This window comes from Ictidomys tridecemlineatus, chromosome 16 (genome assembly GCF_052094955.1).
Source record: "Ictidomys tridecemlineatus isolate mIctTri1 chromosome 16, mIctTri1.hap1, whole genome shotgun sequence".
In the NCBI taxonomy this organism is placed as follows: Eukaryota; Metazoa; Chordata; class Mammalia; order Rodentia; family Sciuridae; genus Ictidomys; species Ictidomys tridecemlineatus.
Genome location: NC_135492.1, coordinates 51,598,177 through 51,624,015, shown reverse-complemented (window position 1 = coordinate 51,624,015; position 25,839 = coordinate 51,598,177). Strand labels below are relative to the sequence as shown.

General features: G+C 57.4%; 2 long non-coding RNA genes and 1 other non-coding gene across 3 annotated transcripts; 2 read left to right on the top strand and 1 right to left on the bottom strand.

The window, feature by feature from the left end:
- Positions 1-4,944: 4,944 nt before the first annotated feature.
- Positions 4,945-5,746, bottom strand: LOC144371189 (uncharacterized). Its single transcript, XR_013431355.1, has 2 exons — positions 5,612-5,746; positions 4,945-5,490 (listed from the first exon to the last, which is right to left on the bottom strand). It is a non-coding gene; the product is annotated as an uncharacterized LOC144371189 (long non-coding RNA).
- On the top strand, positions 5,717-17,417 carry LOC144371188 (uncharacterized). The gene is made up of 5 exons (XR_013431354.1): positions 5,717-6,085; positions 6,195-6,416; positions 8,463-9,187; positions 11,148-15,969; positions 17,049-17,417. It is a non-coding gene; the product is annotated as an uncharacterized LOC144371188 (long non-coding RNA).
- Positions 17,418-18,277: 860 nt separating this feature from the next.
- LOC120891805 (uncharacterized) lies at positions 18,278-22,714 on the top strand. The gene is made up of 5 exons (XR_013431353.1): positions 18,278-20,040; positions 20,412-20,632; positions 20,929-21,053; positions 21,957-22,031; positions 22,147-22,714. It is a non-coding gene; the product is annotated as an uncharacterized LOC120891805 (transcript).
- The last annotated feature ends 3,125 nt before the right edge of the window (positions 22,715-25,839 follow it).

Here is a 25,839-nt window from a genome sequence, read left to right as displayed (position 1 = left end):
GCCGGCCACCGGGCACAGCGCCACCCTCTTCCTCACCCTCCGAAAACCTCGGCCTCCCTGCGGCTTCAGCTGTGGCTCCAAGAACAGGGACCCCGGCTGTGGAAGGACCCCGTGGCCCGGGCCAAGCTGAAGAAGAAAGGAAACGGGAGGGCAGAGCGTGGAGGTGTGACCTGCACCCCGGGAGTCTCTCCAGCCTGGTGCAGCAGGAGTGTGTCCCTGGGACTGTCCAGAGCCTGGAGGTGCGTCCACCTGTCCTGATCTCACAGGGGCACCACTGACGAGGGAGGCCGGTCCACGAGAGCTGTTCCCAGGCACCACGGACAAGGACCCTGGGGCCGCTCGCTCGCCGGCACTGCTCTCTGATTTCCAGGGGGAAGGGAGAGGTTCTTCCAAGGGGAAGGGCACAGACATGCAGGGGCTCTGGAAGACTCTCCCGCCTCACTTAAACACCACCATTCTGCAAGGGGCATGCCAGGACTCCCATGTTCCCGATGAGGAAACGGAGGCTCAGAGGCAGCGACAAAAGTCCCCCGGCTCACCCCACTGGACCTCAGGTGACCTGGCACACGGTTCTCAGTTCTCCCAACTCCAAGTCTGACGCACCTAACACTCTGTCTCAGACACGGAAGCTGAGCTCCATGGAACCTCACTCCCTCTATCAGCACACAGGGGGGGCCCAGCACCAGGGTCCCGACTTACCTTTAGATATCAGAGGAGGTGCCTTGGCCTCTGACCTCCCTGCTTCAGTGGGGGTCTGGCTCCTAGATGAGCACCCCAAACCGTGCAGTGAATTTCCTACTTCAAACAGCTTTTCACAAACACAAACTTCTAGACACGGGGCGGGTGCTGAGAGGCAGCTACAGGTGAGCAGGCAGAAGAGCCTCCTCATCTCTGGGCTGAGGTTCTGGTCGGACGAGCAGCAGGAGAGGCAGCCACAGATGTGACATTGCACCTGATCAAAGGGGGCCTCGGGGTGCCCTGGGAGCACACAGGGACCCACGCTCCACTGGGACTCAGGATGCCAGATGGAGGGAATGAAACTCCCTCAGCCTCCACCTGCAGGGAGCTGGAGCCAGACCAGAGGGCGGGCGGTGTCTGTCACCTGGGGCCAGAGCAGAAACACCCCACCAAGCTCCTAATACCTTCCCCGCCAACGGGGCTGACTGCTGCCCTGCTGGCCTCTGCATCTGGGCCAGGAAGCTCTGGGAGCGTCCAGGTACGCGGCATGCACACCTGCGCACACCTGCACACACCTGCGCACACCTGCACACACTCAGGAGACCACCATGCTTCACAGCCTTCCTCCCTGCGGGTGAGGCCTGCCCTGCAGCTGCCGTTAGAGTAATGGAGTTCGAAGCCACGTCCCTCCTTCTATTTCCGTCCTCCTTGATCATTTCTTCTTGGTGACTCTTCTTGAGCCCTTTCTGGGTGGCCCTGCCCAGCGTGAGTGAGGCTGGCCTGGGTGACCAGTAGGATATTGCAGAAGGGGACAGCGTGTCCCCTGAGGCTGGGCCACCGGGCACAGGATCCTGCCTCTGGGACCCCTCATTCTGGAGAAGCCAGCTGACATGTCACAGGGACACTCCAGTGACCTTACGGAGGGATCTGTGGAGCCAGCGTGCCCGTCCCGTGAACGAGCCACCTGGAGGCCACCTCCAGACCTCTAGAAGATGGTGGCCCGGGTGGCACCAGGACTCAACCTCAGGAGCAACTGGAGGCACCCAGCCAGCCACCCCCTACGCGGACCTGCAGAAACCGTGCTGCCAGTCAGTGTGGGGCCCACGTGCTATGCCACCACCCGTGGGCGGCCCCTGGGCTTCGGTAGCCATCTAGGAAGGCTTAGGGACCAGCACGGTGTGGGGGAAGGAACAGTTCACTCTACGCCGATTTAATTTCCTCCCGTGATGAAGTGGCCTGGCCTGTGGGCGAGGAAGCAATAAGAGTCTCCGCGCCCCGGGAGGGCTTTTAATTTGATACCACATGCCACTCTCTCCCAGGCCCAGGGGGGGTGGGGGCGCTGAGCAGTGGTTCATTGATCCGGCCCCCAGGGGGGGTGCAAGAGCTTTCCAGGCCTTGAGGGAGGGGGAGAAGAGGACACTGAGTGATCTGACCGTGTCCCCAACATTCCTGGATTGGAAAAGCAATCCAGGTGTGGGGAGGTGGAACTTTCTAGAAGGTGTGCAGGCTGTGTCCCGGGAAGGGCTTCACGTCTGCCCAGTGAACCGGGGCCTTCAAGGTGCCCTATTGGAAGCAGAAACCTGGTCATGCACCTGCTGGCCCCTTGACGTTGGGCTTCCCAGAACTGAGAAGTGTGAGAACTAAAGTCCTCTTATTTATAAATCACCGGGTTTGTGGTATTTCGTTACAGCAATACAAACGCAGAAAGGCAAATCCCAACACCAGCGCCGTCGCATCCAGAGGTGTCACACTGCACTGACAGTTACGCACCGCCCCCTCGGGGAGTCCCGCCGTCCCCCGAGTTCAGCGGGCAGCCTTTCCCTCCATCCACAGAGAACGCGGGGCTGGCCCTGTCTGCACATCAGCTTCAAAACAGCACTGAATTCCAGAAAGCAGCCGTCCCTTCTCCTGGTCAGTGGGGGCTGCAGCCCCTGGCCCTCAGCCGTCCCCTGGCTCCCATATTCCACCCGGTTGCGAGCACAAGGCTTGCTCCCTGGAGTCCCTGTGCACAACTGCAAGGGCCGCAAGGGTCCTGCAGAGCAGGTGAATCGAAACTCAACGTGGCCTCCGGGCTCTTGGCTTCTGGCTTGCCCGGGGCCACCCTGGCTGACCACTGCTCGGAGGCCACCTCTCCGTCCCTCCCTGCTTCCCAAACCTACGATCCTCGCTTGGCCACAGCCTCTGACTCCACATAGACGGGGTCCCTCTGCCTGTTCCCCCCTTTCACACCAGGGTGGCAGGCCCAAGTTGGCACGTGCCCCCCACCCTGTAAGTCCCAGCCCTCCTCGGGCTCGGCCAGTCCTGCCCTGATTTGGCAGTTGACCACGCTGCCTTCCAGGTGCATTCGATTTTGTCCAAGGCCCCGGGTGAGTGGAAACCTTGGAGGATAACTGCAGGCTCCTCCAGACAGAAGGCCAGTGGGGGTCAGCTGCAGCTGCCCAGGAGTGTAGGAGGAAGGCCACGGTGGGCACTGAGTCCCTAGAGGGCTGAGAAATAGGGCCGTGCTCATCTGTCACAGGGCACCTTCCCGGGGTGGCGGGGGACATGCCCTCCTGGGTCATTTCCAACGTGATGATTCATCAGGCAAATGCTGCCGCCGTGGGGTCAGCCCCACCCTCCCCCCCCCCCAGTAGACTTTCGGTTTTCGCTATGATTTGTCACCGAGCTGACACAAACCCGTTTTGATGTCATTTCCCTCCCCACATGCTCTTGACCAGAAAACATCTATTTCTTCATCTAACTGGGATTTTTTTAAAAAATTCAGTCCCTACAAAATTATGCTGCAGGTTTGCCAGTTTGTTTCAATATCTTTCATTTTTTTTTAAAATCTTTTTTTGATACCAGGGATTGAACCCAGGGTGCTTCACCATTGAACCACATCCCCAGCCATTTTTTTATATATATATATTTTTGTTTAGAAACAGGGCCTCGCTAAGTTGCTCAGGGCCTCGCTAAGTGGCTGAGGCTGGTTTTGAACTCACCACCTTCCTGCCTCAGCCTCCAGTCGCTGAGGCTGGCTTTCAACTCGCAATCCTCCTGCCTCAGCCTCCGGATCCGCTGGGATGGCGGTGGAGCGCCATCCCATCCAGCTTTTCATCTCTTTAAAGATAGCGTCTGTCAGGGCTGTCTTCTGGTCATAAAAATAACGTGCAAGGTCACTGCAAAAGAACCTGGGAAATAAAGAGAGGCCCAGGTAGAAATTTAAAGCTATAGATGACGTCACAGAGACCAGCCTCAAAGACTGTAGTATGTTTTCTCTCCGTTTGTGCATCTATTTTTCATCCCCGTTAGACCAAATGCTTTCTAAACATCTTCTATTGGGGAGTGGGAAAAAGAAACGAGATTCTGACTTTGTCAGCTGCCGGAAAGCTCTATGCACCCTGTTAAGTGCGGCGAGGGTGGGGGGGGTGGGGGTGTGTGCTGCCCTTCATTTGCAGCGTCCTATTGAATCTGCACAGAAGCCCCCCTTGAGGGAGATGTTAAAACCAATCCCATTTCCCAGATGTGGACCCCGAGGCTCTGAGAACATGACCGAGCACAGTGAGGTCATCCGGCGGCCAAGATGGATTTGAACTACCCCACAGTTTGGGGTATTGATCTCCATAGTCCACTAGAAACGCCACCGTGTTACAACGGGATTTGATTTAAAGCAGGGTCCTGCTACGTTGCCTGGGCGGATCCTGAACATGCGGCGGGTTCAAGTGATTCTCCCGCCTTGGCCTCTGGAGGAATAGCTGGCTCTACAGGCATGCACCACCCGCTAGGCTGGGTGGGAGTAGGAATCCCACCAGGACAGACTCACGGGAACACACTTCACGCTTCTGCGTTCTGACCCTTGTGCCGCGTTTGGTTTTTTTAGAAGCACAGGGAAAGCCAGCCTCAGCAACTGAATGAGGCCCCTGAGCTACTTAGTGAGAGCTTTGTCTCAAAAAGCGCTGGGGACGCAGCTTAGTGGCAGAGAGTCGCTGGGTTCAGTTCCGTGAGCCTGTCTCCACTTGCCTAGAAACTGTTGCTATTTTAGTGCTTAGGGACAGATAGGCCAACTCATGTGTCCCTAGGCACAGGGGCAGCTGACAGATGCTGGAGGTCAAATGTTCTTTCTGTGACCATTAATTGAGCACCTACTGTCTGTCTGCCAGGCACAGTGCTAGGCAGTGATACCATGTGCAACCTCTATAAAGCCAGCCCCATCTTCAGAATAGTGCAGGAGTTTGATGATTCTCTCTCTTTCCCTCTCTCACACACACACAGAATCTGGAAATGAAACACTGTTTCAAAACAGGTCAAGATGTTACGCTGGTTGATTTGATTACAAGCATCAGAAATTGACTCGGGCCCATCTAGGCAAGAACAGGATTCCTGGAAGGCTTCGGGTGAGCTCAGCCCAGCAAAGGGAAGGCGGAGAGTCGGGCTGGAAGCCACCAGGCACCCAGAAGCTCCAGAAGGTTCTTGGACAATCTCCGGCAGCTCCGTTTTGGACGGAGTGCCTGACTCAGCTTCAGGGAGGGAGCTCCCTCAGGCCTTGCAGTGTCACACGCAGGGGAGGGGGACTCAGCCGCTCCCACTCGACCAAACGGGAGCGGAAAGCGGGTAGCAGAAGCCGGGCTGGCGGCTGGGCGCTGACAGACAGCCAACAGGCTCACGTTCCCCGAAGGAGGACAACCAAATCCTGAGACTGTGACAACACCCATCAGAAACGTCCCCCTTCCTCTTCCGTTTCTCTCAGGGCCGAAGCTGCTCCACAGAACCCAGCTCCAGGCTCACGTCCTTCACAGCCCTGCGGAGCCAAGCGTGGCCTGGGGACCAGGGGTGCTGGCCTCCCAGAAGAACTGGTTAGAAATGCAGGACCTCGGGCTACAGCCCAGACCCTCCAATCCATCTGCATTTCAAAGGGATCCCAGGTGGCTCCGCACACTTGAAGTGGAAGACTCACTCTGATTCACTCCCCTCGCTCCCCCTCCTCCGTCCCTCCGTGATCCGGATCCACCCCTCCTCGGCAGCCAGGGGGAGGGGACGGCTGTCAATCACGAGGCTGAGCGTGGTGGGGTGAGAGAGAAGAAATGAGGACATTACCAGACGAATGGTTTTTGTCCTGTAAACAAGGAAGGGGCAGACGCAGGCTGTGACCTTGGTGAGCCCACGTTCTAGAGGGAGGAGCCGGACGGCCAGTCCAGAGGGACACGGAAAGCGGCCGAGGGGCATGGGGCCCCTGCTCGGCTTCCCTGAGTGAAGAACCCTAGTGGCAGAGGGACAGGAGAGAAAATGAGGCTTTATTAGGCTGCACAGGAAAACGTGGAGGGCCATTCCAATGTCCTGCTGAGATGGACCCACTGCAGTGCCCGGCAGCTGGGGGAGGCGCAGGGCTCCAGGCCCAGAGGTCACCCAGCGTGGCTCCGTGTCCCTGAGGGTACGGTTTTGAGTTGAATGTAGAGTTTCCTTTTCTTTGTCCCTTTGGCTGTACCTGGGATGGAACCCAGGGGTGCTTGACCACTGGGCCCTTTTTTATTTTGAGACAGGGTCTTAAGTTGCCGAGGCTGGCCACTGGGACTTGTGATCCTCCTGCCCCAGCCCTGCTCCCCAAGTGCCTGGGGGTACAGGGCGTGGCCACCCTGCCCGGCTTGAATGTGGAGTTTTGAGCGCTCTGGAGTCCAGGTGCCAATCTGTTGGCCTCTGGCCACACCGGCCTTGGGGACATCCAAACAGACTAGCAGCACATTTCCCCAAAAGCTACAGTCTCGGTGAGTCATTTCTCTGGAACGTGGTGGCAGCCACTCAGCGGAGGGCAGCTGTGAGAAGGAATGTCCTTGCGGGGTGGCAGCGGCAGAGGGTGTGGCCGCGGGGGCCTCAGAGCAGCCAGAGACTGTGGCCTTGGCTGGGTGGCGGGGCGTGGCTGAGGCTAGGTCTGTGGGCGTGGCTTTGGACCTTGAGAAGACTGCACTTAGCGTGTGGGCGTGGCTGTGGGCCATGGGCGTGGCTGTGGTCAGGCATGTGGGCGTGGCTTGGGAATGCAGGTGGGCGTGGCTTTGGGCCATAGGATGGCTTTAGTCAGGCATGTGGGCGTGGCTTTGGACCATGGGAGGGCTGTAGTCAGGCGTGTGGGCGTGGCTGTAGTCAGGAGTGTGGGCGTGGCTTGGGTCGTGGGCGTGGCTTTGGACCATGGGAGGGCTGTAGCCAGACGTGTGGGCGTGGCTGTGGCCCGTGGGCGTGGCTGCCAGCCTCACCTCTGCAGTGCTAACCCCTGGATGAACTACTGACTGGTTTCATCGCAGTGACACTTAGCCAGGACCCAAAGATCTGAAGTCCCTGTTCCCCAGCACGGCGAGGACTCCAGGTAGACTCAGGGCAAAAACTGAGCCAAAGACAGCGAGAGCATCTACCTGGGCCCAGAGCCCTGAGCAGCCTGGGAAGAAGTCAGGGACCAAGTCCCGGTCACACACAGTGGTGTTCTCTGTGGCTGCTGGTGGTCATGCATGAGGGCGACCTGGAACCACCTCTGTCTGGAGGAGACCTGGGCGGGGGCAGCCAGCTGCCTGTCTGTAGCGGAGGGCAGGAGTGGGGTGTGAGGACCGCCCCTGGCCCCCCCTGGCTCTGCAGCTGGGCCCTCTAGCAACAGGAAGGTCCTTCCCCCAGCAGGCGCCCCCTGCTCAGGGGCCCTTCCCAGGGTTTCCTGTTCACAGAATGGTCTCCTGATCAAAAGACGCGACAAGAACAACGAAGATGAAGAAAGGTTCATTTTGCTCCTGGTTTCAGAGGTTTGGACCCCAGTCAGCCAGTTCTGTAGGCCTGGACCCAAGGTGAGGCAGACCATCATGGCAAAGGGCGTGGCAGAGAAAAGCAGCCCAGGACATGGCCACCAGGAAGCAGACAGCGCTCTCCACTCACCGGTGGAAACCCCAGTGACCCATGTCCACACCCCACCTGACTACAGTTACCACCCCATTAATCCACATCAGTGGATTCATCCACTGGCTCAAGGTCAGCTCTCCTAGCCCAATCATTTCGCCTCTGAATGTCCTTGCGTGGTCCCACGCACGAACTTTTGGGGGACACCACGTACCCGAACCACAACCCCCCCCCCCCGCCCCCGAGCATTCCAACTGTGTGGTCTCACCATCCAGACCTTCTGCAAACACTGGGCTCACGACTGGGTTTGGGAACTGCTGGGACTCTTGGTCAGCAGCCAATGAGTTACCGGTTGCAAAAGCTTTCAGAAAGACTGGCTCTGGTGTCACAGAGTATGATTTACATGTCTTTGACATTCTCCACTTTCAAAAGGCACTTGTGAATGCCGGGAGTTCTGAGCTGCATTTCTGATACTTGTACCTACAGAGAAGGGCTCCTCCTTTTTTTGTTGTTAAGAAAGAAAGAAAGAAAGAAAGAAAGAAGGAAAGAAGGAAAGAAAGAAAGAAAGAAAGAAAGAAAGAAAGAAAGAAAGAAAGAAAGAAAGAAAGAAAGAAAGAAAGAGGAGGACCCTGGCCACAAGTCCATGCCATTCAGGTAGAAGCCAATGAAGGAGAAAAGAAAAAGAAACAGAAACAGACAGACCTCATCCGATCAGTATTGCTTTATCAAGCAGGAGAGGGGCACGTTTTCAAGAGGGAAATGGCGGTGGGTGACACAGGTCTGAGTTCTACAGGTTTAGCAGGGCCAGGTCAGGGGACCATTTGGCCATTACCTTGGGGGCAGGCAGGGGGATTGGGGCAGATGAGGGAGACTGCAACAGGTCAGAGTCCTGAGCTCCCTGTTTCCCTGAGGGTTTTGTAAGTTTCCATTTCCTTCAGCAGGGACCTCCTCAGAGATGGCGATGGCAGAGGTTTATGGAGCTCCTTCCATGTCTCATCTCACGTGATACCCACGGTGTCTCCACAGCAGTGATCTTTTTGGGGGGGTACCTGCCATTGAACCCAGGGGTGCTCACCTACTGAGCCACATCCTCAGCCCTTTTTATATTTTACTTAGAGAGAGGGCCTTGCTTAGTCCCTCCTGGACAGCGGCCTGTGCGTCCTGAGGCCGCTTCCCGCCCACCTCTTCCTTACCCTCACCACATCTGCTTTCCAATTTCCCACCCCCCACACACTCAATCTGTGGCTGGTGACGGTCGGCCGGCCATGGGGGGACCCACTGCCCTCCGACCAACCGTCCAGCACTTCTTCGTCAGGCTGCATCTGTGTGGGCTGAAGAAGAGGATGGGGGCCAGTGGCCTCTTTGTCCGTCCTGGGTAAAACCTCCCAAGACAAGGAAGGAGGCCAAACCGGGTGTCCGCGGATGATGGGGTTTTAGAAACTGCACTTTTAGACATTCCATTTCCCAAAGGAACCTGTGCTACTTTCACGAGAAGCAAAGAATACTTTAATGAGAGTATAAAAGAAAAAAAAAATCCCCACGTAGCAGGAGACAGGAAGGATGTCCACGAAAAGGCTTGGATAGAAAGTTCTAGCAGCTTCCTTGTGGGCAACAGCCAAAATGGGCATGGTCCAGGTGGAGCCTGGGAGAGCCAAGTAAATTTCAGGTAAGCTGGAGGGGGGGCGGGGGGGGGCGGAGCACACCCACATCCCCCACCACTTGACGGATGCCCAGGTGGGAACATGACAGGTTTAAACCCAGCCTGGGCAGGTTAGGGAGATCCGACCTCAAAATAAAAAATACAAAGGGCCGGGGTTTAGCTCAGTGGTAGAGCGCTCCTGGGTTCAATCCCCCAAAAAAGAAAGGACTGTGGATGGGGCTCGGTGGCTCAGAGCGCTGGCCCTTGCACGCACAAGGCCTTGGGTTCAACCCCCAGGACCCCAGACGAGCACTTTCATCCATTACAGGTGTGTGGCCGCTGTCCGCCACACCGCGGGTGACCCCAGGGACCTGACGCTGGTGGGGGGCATCCTGCATTATTGTATTTACATCAAGTTCAAGAACAAGCTGAGTTAATCCCTGGAGATTAGCGAGGAGCCTTCAGGGTGGCTGGAAAGGCGGGGCGGTGCCCTCTCCTCTTCCTGCCCAGAGTCACCAGGCTGGCCCCACATTTGCATAAGCCACTCAGCAAAAGAAAAGCCCTGGAGGTAACCGGATCCTGCCTTTGTGGAGGGCTGTTGGGCCACCAAGCACCGCCGCTGCTGCAGGTCTTAGAGCGTGTGGCTTCTTGGGGGACTGGCCAGCAAGCCCACCCACCCCCCTCCCCCAGGGAGTGTCATCATTCCAACGGCAGGAGGGTCCCCTTTCACCCAAGTCACGCCTGTGGGCTTCCCCTTCCCACTTCAAACTGCCCTGCCCTCCTTCCAGCCCCAGGACTGAGCCAGGAGCTTATTGTCCCTGGAAGGAGAAATAGCAGAGAAGAAAGGGGCCATTGATCAGCCAAGCGGCCGCTCTTGACCTCCGCAGAGGGACACGGGCCTTGAAAGCAGGCTCCAGGAGGCAGAAGAGGTGTTTCGAGTGACCCATTCCCAGCTCACCACGACAGGTCCACTCTAGGGAGATCGGCCCCCTCTACTCTCAGAGTGGGCGGCCGCCTCTGGGGTACCAGGCCCCCTCCAGGACCGACAGCTATCGTAAACGTGGCTTTTTCTGTAGGTGCCACCCCACGAAACAGGCGGGAAAGTGACCATGTAGATGGTCAGTGTCCTCCTCTGCAGGGAGGCTGCAAGCTGGGGGAGGGGCGTGGAATTCTGAAATTCCTGCAGGCCACCCACCCACAGCTGGGGGGGGTCTCTCTGGAGGGGAGGGGATTCAGAATCGAGCTGGAAGTGGTGGGGAGGGGGGAGGCCACCGGGGAAGAGGACCCCTCCCCCCAGGAAATCTGAGGGAGTCTCTAGCCCCCGGAGGGGACCTAGTGGCTGGCTGGCACGGGTGGTGTTGGTGGTGGGCAGGTAGGACGATGCCCGGCCCTCTGTGGCCTCTGCAGAGCCGTGAGGTACCCGGAATCGCCCCTGGGCCTGGCACAGGACCAGGGAGAGGCCAAAAGAGCTGCAGTCTGTGGTCAGGACCCACGGGCTGCTGCGGCAGGTGAGGGATACAACGCAGGGGCAGATAACCTGGCACCCGGCTGCTGCCAGGGCCCGTGCCAGCCCAGGGCCGCCTTGGCACAAATTAGAGAAAGGATCACTTGGTGACTCACGCTTACAGTCCACGGGCTCCTCAGTGGCCGCACCTGACCCGAGCCTTAGCCCCACCCAGGTGATGAGAGACGGCCGTAGTTCCAGAACACGAGGCACCGAGCTGTGTGCAGCAGGAGTGCCTCAGGGGGTCCCAGTCCACTTCCTGGTATCCCCACTGAGTGTGTGTGTGTGTGTGTGTGTGTGTGTGTGTGTGTGTGTGTGTCCCCATCTCCCCAGGGACCATCCTAGGGGCTGCGGGTGGGTTGGGGGAGGGTGGGAGGTGGGCTTAGAGCTGGGAGCCCCTCCCCCTCCTCAGCCACGTCGTAACGGAAGACTGTTGAAATTACCAGACGGGCAAAAATATCCTTTCTGCCTTTTCCTCCCCAGCTGGGTGCAGACGTGCCTGGAGAGAGATCTATGATAAGAAAAGCGAGAAGCCACCTCTTCCCTGGGCGGGCGGCCGCGCCAGGCAGGCAAAGCTGGACGCCAGGAGCAGCCTGCTGCCTCTGGCGGCCCTGGGGCGGGGTTGGCACGGCTCCTAGACGGGTGACGACGGGGTGGCAGTGGGACCTGGAACTGTCCTGGATTCACTCATCCCCAGGATCTCTGCGGACAGCACCTGCTTCCCTTTTGGGGCGGGGATCAGGGTGGATGATGAACGGCATGGTCACAGCACAGGCCAGCTCTGGGGAGCTGTCCTTCCCTCTAGCTCCAGTGGATGCCTGAGAGGGACGGGACGGGGCGGGGTGGGCGGGAGAGACCCCTCTGGGCTGCAAAGCCAAGCAGGAGATGGGAGGGCCAGGCCGGTCTGGGAATGGTCTATTTCTGCATAACAAACCGCTGCAAAACTTAGCGGCTTACAATGAAAGTCAACCCGATCTCCCAGGTTTCTGTGGTTCAGGAATTGGAAGGTGACGGGCAGGGGGTCTTTCCCCCGAGCTGGTGGTCCCATCTGTGTGCAGGAGGGCGCACTGGGGTGGCTGGGGACAGGAGCTGCTCCCAGGTGGACCTTGGCAGGGCTGTGGCCTCCCCAGATCCCAGAGCAGCCCATGCGACAGCAGGATAGAGTCAGCAAGGACATAGTGACAGCTTTGAAGTCCCACTCCCTCTCTGTGAGTTCCCTCACCAGTGTCCCAAGTCTGCCACTGAGAGGGGTGGCATCTCGGGGCCACTAGTGTGCACTAAAGCAGAGGCCCAGATGGCTCAGCAGGTGCTGGAAACCTGCCCGGAGCTCTGACTTCCTTCTGCACCCAAGGACCGGCCTCTCTAGGAAAGTCCAACCCCGCAGGGCTGGGGAGCCGGGAGCCTCTGTGCATTTGATGTTTTTTTATTTTTTTTGGTGGCGCTGGGGATTGAACCCAGGGCCTTGTGAATGCGAGGCAAGCACTCTGCCAACTGAGCCGCATCCCCAGCCTGCATATTAGGGGATTGAACCCCGGGGTGCTCTACCACTGAGCTGCACCCTGAGCCCCATTTACTTTTTATTCTGAGGCAGGTTTTTGCCGAGTTGCCCAGGCCGACCTCAGCTGCCATCCTCCTGCCCCAGCCTCCCGAGTCACCAGGATCATCGCAGGTGTGTGCCACCACCGCGCCTCTCAACGCTTTGTTTTTCCACCCTGAGAAAGGCACTGCTTCTGAAGCACTTGTTTCCTCGCCCAGGGGGTGAAGGTTCCCGCTTTTCAAAAGCACATTCCAGAAAGGAAAACACCACTGAGAAACGATTTCTTTTTTAAAAAAAAATATATATATATATATATATATATTTAGGCATTTTTCTTTCCTTTTGGTAGGCATTAAAAAAAGTGATGTATGACTTGCATAATTCTTAAAAGATTAAAAAGCACACAGAAAATATCCTCTCCGCAGAGTCCGCTACCGCTGACATTCAATCCCGGACGCTTCTGGAAATAAGAGGATGGAGCTGAAATTCTGGGGGTGGGTGGGACCGTGGAGGAAGGAGGGTGGCCCAGGCTGAGTCAGGAGGGGTCCCGGGCCAGAGCCCGTGGGAATTTTAAGCAGATAGGGAAGGGACTGGGGATTTGGATTCTGGAATCACAGCTGACCTTTGTTCTCCTCTGCAATCCTGGGAATAGTAGGCTTTCCTGGATTCTTGTCCATCCTTAGTTAGCGTATCAAGGACACCTTGTATTCCTGTTTTAATTTTTTTTTTTTTTTTTTTTTTTTGTGTGTGTGTCATTACTTGAAACTGGTTTGGATCTCCTTTTAGAACATGTCATCCCAGCGACCTGAGAGGCTGAGGCAGGAGGATCGCCAGTTGGAGGATAGATAGCCTCAGCAATTTAGCAAGGCTCCCAGCAACTTAGTGAAACCCTGTCTCAAAATAAAAAATTAAAAAGGGCTGGGGATGCAACTCCGTGGTAGAGCACTCCTGGGCTCAGTCCCTAGTACCAAAATTAAATTAAAAAAAAATATATATATATATATATACTCCCCCATGTGGGATGCTTGTTTATTTAACAGCTTATTTCTCGGTAAATCCCTGGGGATGCTTCTTCGATGCCTGGTGCAGGCAGAGCTGATTTGAAGTATCACTTATGGAAAACGCACCTGAGGGTGCATTCTCTGAAGTGGTTTTAGGCCAGGGGAGTGCAGTGCCCACGCCCATCATCCCATCTACTCGGGAGGCTGAGGCAGGAGGATCTCAAGTTTCAGACCAACTTGGACAACTTAGCAAGACCCGGTCTCAAACATAGAAAGGACGAGGGTCCGCAGCTCAGGGGTAGAGCGCCCTGGGTTCCATCCCCAGCACCAGGGAGGGGCGCAGTTTTAGAATGAACTAGGAGGAGGACTGGATCGTCAAGACACCAGGTGGGGTGAAACACCGCGTCGTGGCACCCGACGGCTAATGGGGGCCCGGAGCCACGGGCCACTCATCCGAGTGTGACTGCTCAAGGATCCATCGTCTCCATGTTCCACAGACTGGCCCAGGGAGGGCGCCCTCGGTGCCTGGCACCGGGCCAACAGCCTCACTTAATTATCTCAATTAAGTTCATGGCAACTACTTAATTGGAGGTAGCCCCTCCTTTGACACCCTTCACAGATGAGGAAACCGCAGCTCCAAAGAGTCAGGTCTTGGGCTGGGGCTGGGGCTCAGCAGGAGCCCACTTGCCTGGCCTGTGCGAGGCCCTGGAGTCCATCCTCGGCATCACATATAAATGCATAAAATGAAGGTCTATCAACAAGTAAAAAGAAAAGAAAAAGTATTAAAAAAAAAAAACAAGAGTCAGGCCTTATGTTCAAGGTCATAGTGGCAGCCCAAGGACCCCTGTTCAAGGTCATAGTGGGAGCCCAAGGATCCCTGTTCAAGGTCATAGTGGGAGCCCAAGGACCCCTGTTCAAGGTCATAGTGGGAGCCCAAGGATCCCTGTTCAAGGTCATAGTGGGAGCCCAAGGACCCCTGTTCAAGGTCATAGTGGGAGCCCAAGGACCCCTGTTCAAGGTCATAGTGGGAACCACAGGACCCCTGTTCAAGGTCATAGTGGGAGCCCAAGGACCCCTGTTCAAGGTCATAGTGGGAGCCACAGGACCCCTGTCCAAGGTCTTAGTGGGAGCCCAAGGACCCCTGTTCAAGGTCATAGTGGGAGCCACAGGACCCCTGTTCAAGGTGATCATGGTACGCCCAAGGGCCCATGTCCCAGGTGGCCATGTCACGGCCAAGGGCCCACGTCCCAGGTGGTCACGGTACATCGAGGGCCCATGTTCCTAGCCACTGTGGTACATCCAAGGTCATGGGCTTCCTAACGGGTAGGTCTGGGACTCAGGTCCTCAGCATCTGAGACTCTCCTCCACCAGGACGTGGCGCGGGCTGCGACTCGGGACTGACAGTCAGTGGCCTGTGGAGTCCGTCTGGGCGTTAGCAGACCTGAAGTGGAGCTCCCGCCGCTCTGAGCTCAGGAAGAGGGAAGAAAGCAGCAGCGTGGAACCTGCCGGGGCCTGCGGGAGGCCGAGGCCAGAGTCAGCGGAAACGAGAGAGAGGCCAGCTGCATCCAGCCGCACTGGGGGGGGGGGGGGGAAGGGGCAGGGAAGGGCTTAATGGGATGATTATTTCAATTATCTAATTAAGAAAGATTACAGCTGCACAAAGACCGAGCGGGCCTCCAAGGTGATTTGGAAAAATGGAATAAAAAGTTGATTAGCAGGGTAGGCCCTCGGTGGAATCCGGAGGCTCCAGGGACTCCCCAGGGAAGGCTGAGGCCCCGGGGGACAATTAGCCACCGAGGACCCCTTCCTCCCCTTCCCCCCCCCCCCTCGAAGGCCGTGTCTGCACCGTGGTCACTGCTGGGAGTCCAGGGGTCCAGCTCCCTCCCTCCCTCCCTTCCTGATTATTTTTGGACTATTCCAGCTAACCGACGTGCAAAGACCACGGGACATGGCCACTGTCCCCAGGCCCCATCCACGGGTGCAGCCCCGACACTTCTTAAAAATACAGAAGGGATCTGTCAAAATCAAAAAGGCAAAGCCTGTCACATCCCAGTCCGGAGCTCTGGCTTCGTTTGGAAAGTCAGATCCGACCTGGGGTCCGCGTTCCCGGGGACCAGGTTGAGATTCTTCAAGTGGGGGACCTCCCTCCACCTGTCCCCTGGGTCACGTGCTCCCCGGCTCCTCCAGCCGTGCCCTCTGTGCTCAGGAGGTGAAGGTCGCCAACCTTTGTCATCATGCTGACGCTATGGAGGGAGGAGGCTCAGCCCGGCCTCCGCCTCTCACCCTGTGCCTGGGCGAGTTGGCTGTGAGCATGTGAGCCTTGGCTTCGGGAGCCAGAGCTTCGACCGCTCACGTACGTGGAGAGAGAGGCCGAGGGAGCTCCCTGTGCCACGTGCTGTGGCAGAGCTTCTGGTGGCCCTGTGCCACGCAGCTCTGCTCTGCCCGCCTTCCGCCGTGTTGTCCTGCCTCACCTCGGCCCAGAGCAGTGGGAGCCCCTGGGCCTTGGCCTGGGACCTCTGAATACAGTGTACCCCCAAAGAGACCTTTCTTCCTCTGAGTCGTTCTCGTGAGGCATTTGAGTCCCAGCAACCCAAAGCCGAGTGACCCAGAGTCCAATGAAGAAATAACTGGAGTGAATTGTGGCGAGACCATTGGTGAACCCCGCGTCCACTCGAGATTAAAGCAAGTACACGATGAGGTTCCGGAAGGGACTCTCCCGAGAGAAACCTGGGAAATTGGAAATGTGACCAGCGGAAGCGTGGAGAAGGTAGGACAGAAACATTTCAATAGGGTGATTCTCTCCTTTGACTAGACGGAGACCAGAGAAAGCCAGTCAAAGCTGACATGTCCACGTGTCGTGGGGAAGAAATGGAACCTTAACTGGTTTTGGGGGTGGGGGGTTGACTGGGGATTGAACTCGGGGGCACTCGACCCCTGAGCCCCATCCCCAGCCCTATATTGTATTTTATTTAGAGACGGGGTCTCCCTGAGTTCCTTAGGGCCTTGCTAAATTGCTGAGGCTGGCTTTGAACTTGTGATCCTCCGGCCTCAGCCTCCTGAGCCCCTGGGATGACAGGCTTTTGCTACCACAACTAGCAGACGCTTAATTTTTTGTTACAAAGATAGTCATAAAAAAATAAGATGCTTATCTGAAACCGGGTAGCCTCTGTAACGCTCTGGGTTCAATCCCCAATTCCTCCCAAAACAAGATAAATCAAAGTAGGTCGTCAGAGAGAGGGAAAGAGGGGGAAGTAGGAGAAATTTTAGGACATTTTATTTTGATTCATGGTAGAAAACTAACGGGCCATGCCAAAAGAAGTGAGGGATAAAGGGAATTATGAAAAAGTGTTCTAATGATAAGCCAGGACAAGAAAGGTACAGACCTTAAGACTTATCTGAAGAAACATAGGCTCCTATAAAAAAACACAGAAAAGCCACACAGAACCATATCCAAAAGTAATAGAAACAGAAGCCAAACAAAAACTAACATGACTAAGACCAAAAAATATCTACCATATCATCAAATGATCTAATCTGATCTATTAAAAATGTCTATACAGCAGAGCGCAGTGGCTCATGCCTGTCATCCCAGCAGCTCAGGAGGCTGAGGCAGGAGGATCATGGGTTCAAAGCCAGCCTCAGCAACTTAGTGAGGCCCGAAACTACTCAGCGGGACCCTGTCTCTAAATAAAATGAAATATAAAAAGGGCTGGGGATGGGGCTCCGTGGTAAAGCATCCCTAGGTGCAATCCCCAGTTCCAAAATAAACAAACAAACAAAATAAAAGGGAGGGATCCGGATGGTATCACTCCAACACCTAGAATTCCTCCATCTCTGCAAATACAGGAACAGGTTGAACTGGCTGTCCACCACTCGTCGAACTGAATTTTCATTGCTTCCAAATTAAAGAGTCCTGGTTAAACCAGGTCTTGGTTATCTACCGGGTATGAACTAATCCCGTATTAGTTACCTATCTCTGCTTCGTCATTACCCCCAAAACCTAGTAGCGTCAAACAACAACAGTAAGCATACAGCATGTCCCACCGTTTCTGTGGGTGAGGAATTTGAGAGCAACTTGGTGGGGCATTTCTGGGCCACACGCTGTCCTCAGGTTGTGGTCAGGACATCCATCATTGGGGACTGCAATTATCTGTGGCCTTGACTGGAGCCGGAAGATGAGCTTCCAAGATGGCGCTCGTGAGCTGGGGCTGGGGCTCAGTGGTGCAGCTCTTGCCTGGCACGTGTGAGGCACTGGGCTCAATCCTTGGCACCAAATATGAATGAATGAATGAATGAACGAATGAACCAACAACAAATAATAAAAAAAAAAAAAGATTATATATAAATAAATATGGCGCCTGTATGGTTGGAAGTTCCCCACACCGTCCTCCCACCAGGGCCTCCTGAGCATGCATAAAACATGGCGGCCAGATTCAGAGAGAGAAGGTGAAGGAGAGGAAGAAGACCAGGTGAGGGTCCTACTCTTTTTATGACCCAACCTCGGAAGTCCCAGTATTGTTGGTAGCGGTGGGTCACTGGGCGGAGCCCGTGTTGGACGTAAAGGGAAATGACCCTCTCAGCTCTGGAACAGGACCTGGGTTCTCGTCTCGTCCTGGCCTTGCCACCAGCGGGCTGGGAGGCCCCCCGACATGTCGTTCTGAGCCTTTGTCTCCTCTTCTGCCAAATGGGGGCTGGGCTGTGACCAGTGAGCCCTAAAGTCCTACGAGTGTTTCCACCAGAGACGCTGAAGGCTGCGTCCACCGACGTCCCTGGAGGGGCCTGGTCAGCTTGGCTTCTCCTGCCATCTACCCGGTGACTCTGTGCATACATTCCATCAGGAATGTCACCTGCCCCTCCTGCAGGCCCTCAGCCTCGCGGAGCTGGACTCGATCCCAGGGGCCGTCTCGCTGAACCACCCAGACGTGCGCACGCCGGACACCTGTGCGTGTCACCAGGGCTATTGGGGAATCATGGCCCCCGACGGCCGCTGACTGATGCCCAGCTCATGGGGAGGAGGTCTGGGCATGGGGAGGAGGCAGGGCGGCCATAGGCCGTCAGCTGATGGGATGGTTGGGGCGGAGGCGCCTTAATGAGATTAATAAGGATCATGATAGAGACGTGCGTTAAGTGGGCGACGAGGGTTTGCAGCCCGGCACTGAACTTGCCTTTTATCTCTTCCATCCCACAGCAACCTCACGGGGAAGGCGACGTGCACACCATGTTGTGGGTGAGGCAATGGAGGCCAAGACCGGTGGCCTGACATGGGGCCGCATGGACACATCCGGGCCCCCTGGACGCATGCGTCTCTGCCCGTTTCCCACAGGAGCCTCTCCAGACCCAAACAGAAGTTTCCAGAATCAGTCAGATTTTGTTGCCATCTTCAATTTCACTTTTTTTTTTTTGGTACCAGGGATTGAACTCAGGGGCACTCGACCCCTGAACCCCATCCCCAGCCCTATTTTGTATTTTATTTAGAGTCAGGGTCTCCCTGAGTTGCTTAGGGCCTCGCTGTTGCTGAGGCTGGCTTTGAGCTCTCGATCCTCCTGCCTCAGCCTCCCGAGGGCTGGGATGACAGGCGTGGGCCACCGCGCCCGGCTTCGATTTATTTTCTTCCTCATCGACGTGGGGTTTTTCCTCCACATTCGATCCGATGGTTAGCCTGTAGGAGCGGCTCGTCACTGTAATGCACTCCTGAGGTCCCCCGCAGCGTGATCGTGCGTTAAGTGGGTGTCGAGGGTTTGCAGCCCGGCACCAAGACAAGGGAAGCCCCTTGTCTCACCCAAGACAAGGGAAGCCCCTCGGCCTCAAACCCACCTGGGCCATGCAGTGTGTCCAGGCCAGCCCAAGGCGGCTCAGGGCCCGGTAGGGCTGCCCGGGCCACCCGTGGCTCTGGAGGAGGAAGGAGGATTAATCAGAAACACCAGAGCCAGATGGGTGGCCGGCGGCTAAAAGGGAAAGACTCCAAAGGGACAGACAGGGCTGTCAAGTGTCAGAGCCCGGAGGCCCCGCGGTGGGCGGGACAGCTGTGTGAGTGGCTGCAACCTGCCACGCCCCGGGCAGCCCGGGTGACCCAGCTGAGGTCACGGGACGGTCAGCTTTCCTGGATGGCGAGAAACGCCTGAGAAATGGAGTTAAAATGAGGGAAGGTTCCTTTTAACCCCCAGTCTGGGAGGCTGCGGCGGTGGTCAGCCGGGCCTGCTGTGTGGGGCCGTGGTGAGGCAGGGCAGAGGAGGCCCGTCCCCCTGGGGTGGGACCTGGGATGGCGCCTGCTGGGCCAGCGCTCTGTGGCTGGGCTGGGGCAGAGAAAGGGGCACCGAAGAGGGCCAGAGGCACTGCTGCCCGGCTCCACACGGCCACCACCGCGGTCCAGCCAAGGGTAGAGGGAGGGTCTCTCCTCCAGGCCAGCGCCGTGTACACCGACTGGACCAGGGACCTTGCCCAGCTCACAGGCCCGACCTCATTGGCCAGGCCTAGGACACCACCATGGTACTGGACGTTGCCATGACTGGCACCTCCATCAAACCCACGGGGGAATCAGGCCACGCTCTCGCTAGTGACCTTTGCCCCACCTACAGTAGTAAAGAAACGGCGACCCAGAGAAGGTGAGCAATTTTCCTAAGGACACACAGCCAGTGGCTGTGGCAGGGTTCCATCCCGGGTCTTCCTACGTCCGGGGCCCAGGCTTCCTTCCCCCAGGGTGGCCGGGTTCACGGCTGGAACCACAAAACTGCCCCCGGGCCTTTACCTTAACGTGGTGACACCGCCGCGGTGACGATGACGTTCTGAAGCAGGTCAGCGGAGGACCGTTCTCCCGTTTGGAAGAGGCCTTCTGTGCCTGGTAATGCCATCAGTCCTAATGAACGGGCCCAGCGAGGCACGGGGGGACGCAGACGGGTGGGGGCGGGTGTCCCAGCAGTTCCGAGAGCTGTCCAGGGCAGAAGGAAAGTCCTCCGCAGAGCCAGCAAGGTCCTGGGTCTCCCTCGAGTGCCCCACGGCCAGGGGAGGTTGGACGTGACGCGAGTGACGGGTTTTCACAGAGCCCCACAAACCGGAGAGGGGAGGGGAGGTGGGAGCCCCGGGGAGGGACGGGGGGACTGGTCCCCACCTGGATGGCGTCACAGCAAAGATCCTGTGGCTCCTGCACCAGCCGCTCACGGAGCCACCACCCAGACGCCTCTGTGGGCGCTAAACTCCTCTCCACCCCCACAGCTGAGGCCTCAAGCCTGGCCCTGCCCGCGTCCACTGCCCCAGGCGCTGCCCATGCCCACTGCCCCAGCCTCAGAGGGCCTCCTGCCTGGTTCACAAGGCCAGCTGCAGAGGAGGGAGCTGGCCCTGGGGCAGCCGGACCCGAGGATCTGTCTCTGACGCTTGGAGTGGACGCTGGTGATGGGGCCACTCCAGGGGCCACGCCTGGGCTCAGGATCGCTCAGGTATGGAGTTCCGATCTGGAATGTCCCCACCAAGGCTCGGCCCCAGCCTGGGCCTCTTGGAGGGGCGGATGGTGCCTAGTGGGGGGTTTCAGGCCACTGTGGGGGGGGGACCTGGAAGGGCACTGTGGGACCCCAGGCTCCTCTTCTGTTTTTCGTTCCTGGCCACGACTTGCAGGGCCCTGCTCGATCCCGTGCCCTTGCCTGGACGTGCTGCCACGGGCCCAAAGCGAGGGGCTGCTGGCCACGGGGTGGAGCCTCTAGAGCCGTGAGCCCAGGGGCCCCTTTTCTCTTCACAGGTTGATTATGTCAGGCCTTGGTGACGGTAACGGGATGGTGTGCATGGCTCCAGGCTCGGGGGCCACGTGGGTGTGCGCCCGAGGTGCAGGGTGCAGGAGGCCAGCGCCATGCCTGGATTCCCACAGTAATCAGAGCCACTGGGGATGAAGCCCGGATCCTGCCTTAGGAGGGGGTCCCCAGGGGGGCTGGGGGCCGGCTGCGTGTTCAGGGGTGGGCTTAGGTGCGGGAGCAGGGGCCAGGGCAGGGACCGGAATGTGTGCAGCTGAGGTGAACGGTCAAGGTCAAAGTCAAGGTCGCTGCTGGGCAGTGGGGGAGGGAGTCCCGTGGCCCTGCAGGAGAGGAGCAGGCACCTCCAGATGTGGCCCAGGGCTCAAAGCTTCCCGAGGTCCTGGCACTGTCCCTGGGCTGGCCCCAGCTGCTGCCCAGGCAGGCCGGGACCCTCGCCGCAGCCCTCCGAGGATGGACCAAGGTCCGACTAGAAAATAAGAGGCCCAAGCCAGAGAAGTTCCCCTTCTCCAGGTCACTTGGATCTCGAGATCACTGGAGATCACTGGAGCCGGATGCCCAGGACCTCCCAGCCGGGACTGGGCTGTCTACCTCCAAGGGCGGACATGTGCCGCTCAGGATGGACGTCAGAGAGGACACTGCTTTTTATTTATTTATTTTCTTGCTGGCCTTGCTGGGCATGGACCCCAGGGCTGCACACGTGACAGACAAGGGCTCTACCACCGAGCCACAGTCCCTCCGAGGACAAGGCAGACCACGCGCCCGTTGTCCCGGGGCTTCTGAGCGGATCCCCAGGAGCGGGTGGTCCCTCTCAGTCAGACCCCAAACTCCTGGACCCCCCCCACAGAAAACTGGCCCAACCCTCAGAGCCTTCTGACACAGCCTCCCTCAGTCCCAGGTGGCCCCCGCAGGCCCCGCCCACATCCCCCCTCTTCCCAGCTTGCCTGTGCCTTGTGACGAGGAGCTCACTACCTACGGTAGCTGGATGGATCTGCCGTCTGACACCTCTGTTTCCCTGCAGGCACCTGGGCGGGCCGGAAGCTAGTCCCCACAGATGCAAAGAGTCCGCTCGTCAACACCCTTGGGAACGGCCTGGGTGGGTCCCCGTCTTAGTCCTACCACCCTGTACATCTGGGCGCCCACACGGCAACCATGAGGAGCCGCGCTTACCCTGGCTTAGCGGAGCGTCTCCCCCATTTATCTGGCTACAGATAAATGCTCCTGCACGCTACCCCAGCATGATGCCACCCACCACAAAAGCCACCAGGACCTAGCAGAAGCCAGCGCATGCTCTCGAACTTCCAGAGCTGAGCCAAAGGAACCTTTTTTCTTCATAAAGCTCTCGGCCTTGGATGTTTTGAGACAGCCACGGAAAATGGACGTTCCGCCTGTCCCTGCACAGATGGGAAGAGCAAGATCTACCCCGCACTGGGCACTTAGGAGGGTCACCCTGCAGTCTTGTCCAACAGGTGAAGAAACAGAGCTCTGTGGGGTGGAAGTGACGTCACGTGACTGGTGGCAGAGCTGGAAAGGCAGCCTTAATAGGAAGGGAACAGGAACACTCCGCCGCCACCACGTGTTGGCATGATTGTCATCTGACCCACGGGTGGGGGCTCTTGGCCACCTCTTGTGTCCTGCTGGGATTTTCTGGGTCAAGCCTGCCTTTGAACAGGCGCCAAGGGGACTGGGGTCGTGGCTCTGGGTAGGGCGCCCACCTAGCACCCGCGAGGCCCTGGGTTCCATCCTCAGCACCACGTGAAAATAAATAAGTAAAACAAAGGTGCCGTGTCCAACTACAACTAAAAAAATGCTAGAAGAAAAGATACCAAAGGTGGGGAGGAGAGAGGAGCAGGGTGCTGGCGATGGAACCCAGGGTGCCCCACCACTGAGCCGCCCCCAGCCCTTCTTATTTTTTTATGCTGAGATAGGGTCTCATTAAGGTGCCCGGGGCTGGCCTTCAACTTGAGACGCTCCTGTCTCTGCCTCGGAGCGGCTGGCATCGTAGACATACCCCTCGGAGCCTCTTAGGCCGGGTAATTCATAACGGACCCTAATCTACAGGCCAAGCCTAAGTTCAGGCACCTCCCGTCCTGAGCCTCTGAGGTCAGCTCAGACCTGGGTCCTCTGGTTCCACCTGCAGCGTGGAAACCCCCTCAAGCCAGGGCCCCATCAGCCTCTCCTACCCCCGCCAACCTGCAGCCACGCCAGTCTGTGCCGCGTGGATCCCTGCTGACCTCCCGGTGGGGCGGGGGGCCAGGGGGACAAGCACAGGAGAAGTGCTTCCGGGCACAAATGTAAGGACTTGGAAGAGGTGACACCCGTCATCAATGCCCCGAGGCAGGGGTGGAGCCTGGAGTGTTTATTTCCTAGATAAGAAAACCGCAGCCCAAAGCAGAAAACCCATCCAAGCAGGGAAGAGCCGGTCTCCTGGTCTCTCCATCAGGGAGATTCTTACGCCCCCGCCCCCTTGACTTTCGGTTTAGGTTTGAGGAACTAAAGGGGGCTCCGAGGGAACTGGCTTCAGGCTGAATTTCTGCTTTCCTCTCCGGTGTCTCTGGGCTGAATTTCTGTTGGGTGCTGGCCCCGGCACTTCCTCTCTTCCTCCCTGGATACTGCAGGGCTGGCGGCCTGTGTCTGTGAAGTCGCTGTGGACACACCCAGTGTGGGCGGGGCCCGTGGGGCCACACTTTCCACCCAGACAGCTTCAGGCAGATGGGCAAATGTCCCGTGGCCAGCCCTGGATCCACTGCCCTCCGTATCTCGCCACGAATCAGTGAGCACCTGGATCTGAGGCAGCGTGCCGTCCATGTGAGGAGGGCCCAGTCCCGGGGCCCTGTGGTCCTTCGGATCCCAAGAACAGGATGTGGAGCAGAGCCCCGAGGAGACTCTGCTAGGGGGCTGGGAGCACAGCGGTGCCAGCCAGGGGTCCCCGGTGTACACGCACTCAGCCATTCGTGCAGTGGTCTGCATCTTGAAGGAGCGCCACGGTGGCTGGTCCAGGCTGGGTGCCAGACGACGCTCTGGCAAACACAGCTGACCTGTCCCTCCTCTCGTAGATTTAGAGACTTTAGGCTGAGCTCAAAATGTGGCTGCTGAAAGCCGGAGTGGCCTTGGAGAGGTGACTTTATCTCTCGGAGGAGCCTCTGCGTCTTCACGCGTCAGAAACAACCAGCTGGAGACTAGTTGATGTGAAAGGAAGAGTAAAAAGATGGGCAGGGCCCAGCGTAACCCAGGCACCTGGCTGCGTCATCACAGCTCCCGACTCACGGGAAATTGAATATTTCCTGAGTACCATTCCTCAGTCCCCCTGCCCACAGTCTGTCAAGGAAAGTTTTAGCTAAGAACTTGATCTTCTCCAAAATCGTATCTGAGAAAACCAACTTTTTTTAAAATTTATTTTCTATCAGCTCTAATCCGTCATACGTGACAGCGGAAGGCATTCCGATTCCCTGTGCACAAGTGGAGCACACCTTTCTTTCCTCTGGTTGTACACGGTGCAGAGTCGCACCCCGTCGGCAGGCACACGTGTACCCAGGCTGATGATGTCCATCTCCATGAGCCAACTTTTTGAGCTGCCTGTAATCCCAGTGACTAGGGAGGGTGAAGTAAGATCCCAAGTTCAAAGCCAGCCTCAGCCACGGAGTGAGACCCTGACTCAAAAGAAAAAAAGCAGGGCGCAGTGGTGCACAACTGTACCCCAGCAGCTCCGGAGGCTGAGGCAGGAGGATCACGAGTTCAAAGCCAGCCTCTGCAACTTGGCGGTGAGGCGCTAAGCAACTCAGTAAGACCCTGTCTCTAAATAAAATATATAAAAGGGCTGGGGAGGTGGCGCAGTACCAAAAATAATAACACTAATACTATTAATAAGCAAAATAAAAAGAGTTGCAGACGCAGTTCAGTGGTATAGCCTCCCCTGGGTTCAGTCCCCAATGCCATCAGAAGAAAAAAGTTTTCCCAATAATTAAGTGTCATAAACCAAATAGATACAGATGTAGTCAGCACAAATGCTTGTGTGTGTGCATGTATGTGCATGTGCTTGTGTGTGTGCATGTATGTGCATGTGTGTGTGTGCGTGTGTGAGCATGTGCGTGTGTGTGCTTGTGCATGTGCGTGTATGTGCATGTGTGCTTGTGCATGTGTGTGTGCATGTATGTGTGCATGTATGTGCATGTGTGCGTGTGCATGTGTGTGTGTGCGTGTGAGCATGTGCGTGTGTGAGCATGTGCGTGTGTGTGTGCTTGTGCGTGTGCGTGTCCCCTCTCTGGCCTGGCCTCAGGACCTCCCTGGGCTAAGGTACAGACTGCCACCATTTCCTTGGGTAAAGGAAACCCGGACACCAGCCCTGAGCTTTCCGTACTCTCTTCTCTCCCTGGGCCGCCCGCTGCTCCTGATGGACACTTGACCTTATTTAGCCCCCGCCGCCGGGTCTTGAGACCTCTAAATAGATGGGTTATTTCAGGCTGGCCAAACCCTTGACATTATGTGCCAGTGGCCCTCGGGAAACATGTCCTTCCCCGTGACGAGGGGCAGCCGGCTCCCAGGCCCCATGTGGCCGCTCCAGCCCCTTCCCCAGCCTCCCTGGCCCCTGCCCGCGGGTGGGCTTCCAGAAGGCCCCGCTCTGGGTCATGGCCAAGGGTGGTCTCTGTGCTCTGCAGAGAGTCCGTTCCAAAGCCCAGAGACCTCAGCTTCTGCCCTGGTGAAGTGGGGGTCGGGGGGGGCAGGAAACTAGGTTGGCAGGATTATTGGGGTGACTAAGTGTCCGGTTGGAACAGCGGCCCACAAAGGGCCGTTCATGACCAGATAAACTGACCGCCAACACGGGTGGCGGTGGGGTGCACGGCTGTGGGTGGGAGCCACCCCAGGCATTTCCACAGCCCTTCCCCTGGGGGTGCCTTCTGGAAGGG